Here is a 6,374-nt window from a genome sequence, read left to right on the forward strand (position 1 = left end):
ATATATATATATATATATATATAGAATAAATAAATGATTTTATGCAATTGCTAAAGTGGGTAGTAAATGTTACTTATAACAAAGCAAAAAAGGCCCCTAAAATACAGTATTAAAAATAAGGATAAAGTGGACAATATTACCACTGTTAACAGAATTCATAATTGCATTTTGGAGTAGGAACATTACAGCCATAGAGAAAACTAGGCTGAAATTTTGTAGGCAAGTAACAAGCTTTTGCTAAATTGTGCAGATCAAATGACAATGCCCTAGTACTTGTAAGCAATACAAATAAAACATAAATACAAAGGTACTAATTTGATTATATGTACAAAATTTTAACTGCATTTATGATGCCAGCATTTACAAGAAAGGGGAAAAGACAACCCACCCACCCACCAACACATTTGCTTGAAGCTTAAAATATCTCTGGGAAGATTCCCAAGGAAAGGGGAGTATTGGTTGCTTCTGGAGGGTACCATGGGTGAGTGAAGGATTGGGGCAAAGGATGCAATGTCTTCCCTTGTTTTACTGTTAGAGTTTTGAAAAGAAATTAAGTACACTGCCTATTTAAAATCATAATAAAAGGTGAAAGCCACAGCATGAGAATAACCTGACACTGTTTTTTTTTTAAGGTTTTCTTAAGTCTAAAGGATAAAAAGTTATGTTAATTAACTGAAATGTTTGCCTGTTTTATATAATTGTCTGTGAAAAAGGTATACTCTTCAGACACGGGCTTTCTTGCCAATAACTTCAAAATGTGTTTCAGCAAATAAAACAACCAAATTCATTTTCCTACTTGATCTGAACTTGAAAATCTTAAGGAGAAAAAAGAACTACTGCTTTATCCATATATATGCTTTCTGTGCAACTATTTTTTTCTACACATCCTTCTAAATCTATTTTTAAAATGTAAAGAACAAGTTATGTTATATAAAAAAAAACTTTAAAAAATTATGTCTTGAGGGCTGTTGAAAAAATATATTTTAAAAAGTCCTGTAAAGAGAAGTACCTTTGCCTGGCTATGGAAACCAAACCAACACAAAAAGCAGTCTTTCAAGAAAAGAAGTTAGGTCTCAGAGAAATCAGTCCTGCACTGCTATCCAACAAATGCACAGAGTTGGAGTGCAAAGATGAAGGCTTGGAGTCATCGAGGAAGTAGTGAAATCCACAGATGAAGTCCAGAAAGATGGGTCATGCAAGGAAAACAAAGCTTATATGACACTCTGAGGGAGGTCACAGTGTCATCAAATAGTCATGTCCTGGCACCCCATGTGCTATTTGTGCTTGGGGCAGCATCACACTGATGATTCATCAGAAGATTCACAAGGTCACATACCCCAGCCCTGGCCCATCAACTAGAATCTCCCAGGAAGGGGAAATAAAGACTAAAAGGGGCAATTGACATAATTTTCTCCTTATCCATGTTTATCCTTTTCAAAAAGAGCAGGAAATGACAGTAATAGTTCTAAAGCTTCTACAATATTAGGTAGCCTGGAAAATTTTAAGAGTGGATCAGAAAGGTCCAAAGCCCAACAAGAAAGTTGAATCATCAAAGTGGACTTTGCTTGGAGACTAGCTAACATTCTGCTGACTCTGGTAGAGAATCAAGTTTCCGGCTGCTGAGAAAAAGAACAGCAGAAAAAATGGGTTAGCAAATCACTTTTTTCCCTCTTAATGCCAGAAAGGTCCCAGGGATCCACTACAACAGCCAAGGCAGACAATGAGGCAGATGGATGATATGTATTAGGAATGAGAGTGGCCATGAGCTTAGCATTTTGACATTGTTTATACTAAATAACTGAGAACTGAGGAGGAGGGAAATGGAAAACAGAAGGCAGAGGGAAAGGAGGATTAACAAAAAAAGAAACAGGGCAGAAAGAATATGTTAGAGTAACAGAAAGGGAGAAGTTCCTGTCTATAAAGTACAAGATAAACGAGGCTATCGATACTATTTTCAGTCCCTAAATGGTGAGAGAGACATAGTAAATCTATCTAGACTTACTGATTTTATACCATTTCGTCTTGGAAAGCTATGATTAACTACCACCAAAGCGGAAATACTGAGGAACAACATGGCTCATCTTTGTCTTTCATCTTCAGAAACCCTCTCATGATGTGGAGTTCAAACTGCATGCTGCTTTTCTTCCATGATGCTGGCAGCAAGCAAATGCCACCACTGGAAATAGGAGAAACTGGAGGAAAATGTGAAAAGGCACCTGGCCAAAGTCAAGGAGTCAATCATTTGGATGGATTCTGATTCCCAAAGCCGTATTTCAAAATGTAGCAAACCAACAAATGATTTAGGGAAATACCAATCTTCAAATGGGAGAAAGCCATTTGAAGCCATAGATCCTAGAGAAGGATAAAAGACTTTGCCCCAGTAATAAATGGGACTGTTGCATCAACCATAACCATTTAACATTTCAGATAAAAAGATCTTTGACTATAACTCAGGACCATAACCCAACATAGGAGGAAGTAGAAGGAAGTCAATCTCCTAGCTTTCTTGGGGTTGGACAAGGAGTGGGAGGCTTGGTGGGTCCTTAAAGCCATCCCATGGAAATAAGAGAAAATTTCTACTATCACATCCTAAACAAAAGCACATAGCAATCAGTGTCTGTGCTAGTGCAAAGAATCACTAAAGGGTCACAAAACTCAGAGAGTGTATGTGACACACATTCATTTACATCAGGTAGTGACATACATTGATATTTAAGACAGAATAAATCCTTGGTAACAAAAAATTAATTTTTAGAACTATAAAGGAATCAAGTAGATCAATCAACACAAAGCAGGGCAACAAATCTTCAAAACAAATCTGTCCACTTGTTTATAAGCAGAGTCCTTAGAGAATGCCAATTTGTCCTCACTATGGAGATGGGATAACTCCAAATAGAGTGAGGTGAATGCACTCTGGGCCCCGGGCTCTGGGCTCCCAAGTCTTTCAGCCATCAGCCCAGCCTGAGTGGAAAGTTGAATGCCTAGCAATGAAATCTACCTACATCTTTATGGTGGCCCTTCCCAGTTTACTACACAACTGTAATAAATGTTGTCACATACCTGCATGATGGATTTGAGGCTTTCTTGAACCTTTAATATGATTAGAGGGGCAAAAGAAATATTCCTTTGCCTTTTTACAAATTAAAAAAGAAGTAACACTGAAAGAAATTAATTATTTCCAAGTGTAAGAATTTGAATATGCACAATCTTCAACTGCCTATCTTCTTACTTCTGAGGTCACAGAACTGTTCAACTTCTTTGCTGACAAACTGTTGCCAAGGCTATAGGTATGAAGGTCTGAATTTGAGGTACTGGTTTGTTTTCAGGCCGAGGAACTTAAAACAGTTCTATCCATTCTGCCCTGCCCAAAAGATACTGCAAATGCACCTGTTAAGATTCCCTTGCAATACTATTACACCCAAGGAATTGCAGCTGTCAAAATATCACCCTCAGGGTGGTGCACCACCTGTAATTCTAGTATAGTATTCTGAGAGGCTGACGCAGGAGGAGCAGGCAGTTGGCTAAGCCTGGGTAACTCAACAAGACCCAGTTTCCCCAAATCCAAACCAAAACCAAACAAAAATTAGGTGGGGTGGGGGTCGCTAGCAATATGGCTTACTCAATGTGAAGGTCCTGGTTCAGTTTCTTGAAACAAACAAAACCACCCATTTTGCAAATGAAGGAGAGGTACTGTGAATACATAGACCATATGAATGCATAGATCTTTCCCTTTCACTATTGAGATTCATCTAGAAAGCTAAAGAAGCTCCTGTTCTCTAGCTATACATGGTGACAGTTCATCAAAACCTATTTCCTCACTTTTGAGCCCAGGCTACTGCTCTGGTGTTCTCCCTTCTTTGCTCTCATTCCCTCCTTTCCCTTTCCTGTCATATTTTAATAAAGGGGCAATAGTATAGAGGGGTTAGAAGTTTGGCATGATGGGCTGTTTCCCACACCTACACTTTCCTTAGGACTACAGTGAGCATCAAAGTCTACCGTGACAGCTTGTATTGCTCAGCAGCAACCTACCAAACAAAAAGGCACACAGCAGAAGTAGTTAAATGGAGAGAGGCACTAACTTGTTTCCTAATTCATGTGGACTCTGATAGGGGAACAGAATATTATGGAGCCTAGTTAGGGGTTGAGAAGACCAGAGAGGGATAATCAGCAACCACCAAGCTTCTGTCACTTAGATCTTTAAAATCATAGTGGGGAATTCAAGCCAAAATATGTTAACTCAGTCTCTACTAGTTGGGTAAACCTTCAGTCATTTTGGGGGGGAGTGGAGAACGCCTTGTGTGTCAGGGTCGGGGCTCATTATGTAGCCCTGCTTGGCCTTGATTTAACAATTATCCTGTTTCAGCCTCCCCAGTGTTGGGTCTCAGGGAGGTCATGTTCAGCCACGCCGGCTCTTCTGTCATTTTTAGGGAAAAGGAACTACAAATGTCACCCATTCTCAACTATGAAAAAAAGGACACAGAGATGTACCCAAATCACCACTAGGCCACGCCGGCTCTTCTGTCATTTTTAGGGAAAAGGAACTACAAATGTCACCCATTCTCAACTATGAAAAAAAGGACACAGAGATGTACCCAAATCACCACTAGGGAGTTACATCTCAGATTGCATCCTGAGGACTACAATATCATAACTTTATCACTAATAATTTTAATTAATAGAAAAATATTTATTTCACCTATTTTGAAGCCTTTGTACTACATTAAAAAAGTACTATGTTCATTTGAATAAGAAAATGTTAAAAGGCATCTTGACAAGGAAACCATCTCACCAGCTTACACGATGAGTTTCCTGTATCTCTTCTCCATATATAAGTACTCTTGATCTTTCCTAAGACATGCAAGGACCAAGACATATACCACCTCTGCAGTGGGGACTTACTGAAGACCCTAATCTAATTCTTGCCATCAGGCACAGTTTCAAAACTAAGCAGATGACAGGTGAGACAGGCTGCTCACCCACTAGTGGTGGGGAGAGACCTCGGACCTCAGCACGGCTACAGCAGAAATGGACACAAAAGCTGATCAGGAGGAAAGACAGCAGTGAACTTTACATGGGTAGCCAGGAATACAAGGTAGGGAAAGCTTCTTGACAGAAAACCAAGTGTGAAAGCAAGAAGGTACAGAAGGTTTGAGTATGTCTATGAGGCAAAGAAGGTCTTTATGGAAGCAGAATTCTCATTTGCAATTATGGTATTGTATATAGTTCCTTTCCTTTGCTTTATGTTCATTTAAGGAGTTAGATTATTTTTGGGAGGCGATCAGGTATCACCAGAGTTGGTGGCATATTAGGACAGAAAGCAACTGTGACAGCAGTGTGAGAGATGGCATACACCAGAAAGAGCAGGGAAATGAATTGAGGCAGAGCTGTGATAATCAAAATGAGAGACACACAGACTAAAGGACACAGTGGGAAAACCCTGAGAAGGAGGGTAGCTGAGATAGAACCAGGTGAACCCAATTTCTGAGAAGCCTGAAGTATGAGGTCAAGAGGCTGCTGATCCTAAAGTTTAGGACATTAAGAATGATCAACAACAAAGCTAAGACAGTTTTGTGGGTAGGGGGAAAAAATCATATGCAAACCAGGAACATGGACATAACATGCCAGTGGTCTACTGGAATCTGTAGTTGGGTATCCAGTAGTCAGCAGCTGCATAGATCTGTAGGTCCAGAATAAGGAAGGAGTGAAAATATTTATCAGTCAGCAATATATACAAGGGCATTAAGTACATGAGGTCACCCAGCACACGGCTTGTCCTATCTGTGTCTCATAATCATGATCTGTACAATTCACATTAAAATCTGTCAAATTTTACGAGAGACACATTTCTGTCATCTTACTAGTTATTCAAATCTGTCCTTATTCAACTTACTCAACTCACAGGTCGATGTCATCTTACTACAGTTAAACCCGTTAGCAACTGATAAGAGATACTATTTTTACCTTTATTTTGCCTACAAAAAGGTACCAAAGAAATTCACTGGCCTAAAATATTAGCTCCATGAGAAGATGTATTTGTAAGAATACGAATATACATACATATATATAGACAGATAGATAGATAGATAGATAGACAGATCTTCTGAGAACAAGGTTTGGCACAAGATAGTTGCTCAAAAACATATTTGCTGAATAAATAATAGTCCTAAAGGAGAAAAAAAAATACCAACTACTGATCTTCATTTCCAGAGGACTATCTGCTTATCACACAAACCTAGCTCAGTCTAATTCTATTATTAAGCCCAAAGAGGTGAGAAGGCAAGTCTCCAGAAAAAGTACTGTGCCCAAAAGGCCAGACTAAAGACAAAACCTGGTATTTCTATGTTTACAAAAAAAAAAAAAAAAAAAAAAAAAAA

The 6,374-nt window shown here is 38.9% G+C and overlaps 1 protein-coding gene across 1 annotated transcript in view; it reads right to left on the minus strand.

The window, feature by feature from the left end:
- Snd1 (staphylococcal nuclease and tudor domain containing 1) overlaps positions 1–6,374 on the minus strand; it is a 445,827-nt gene that overhangs the window by 255,491 nt on the left and 183,962 nt on the right. The gene's annotated exons all lie outside the window — the stretch shown is intronic.

The sequence above is a fragment of the Fukomys damarensis genome, unplaced genomic scaffold (genome assembly GCF_012274545.1).
Source record: "Fukomys damarensis isolate Sample0158 unplaced genomic scaffold, DMR_v1.0_HiC HiC_scaffold_4, whole genome shotgun sequence".
In the NCBI taxonomy this organism is placed as follows: Eukaryota; Metazoa; Chordata; class Mammalia; order Rodentia; family Bathyergidae; genus Fukomys; species Fukomys damarensis.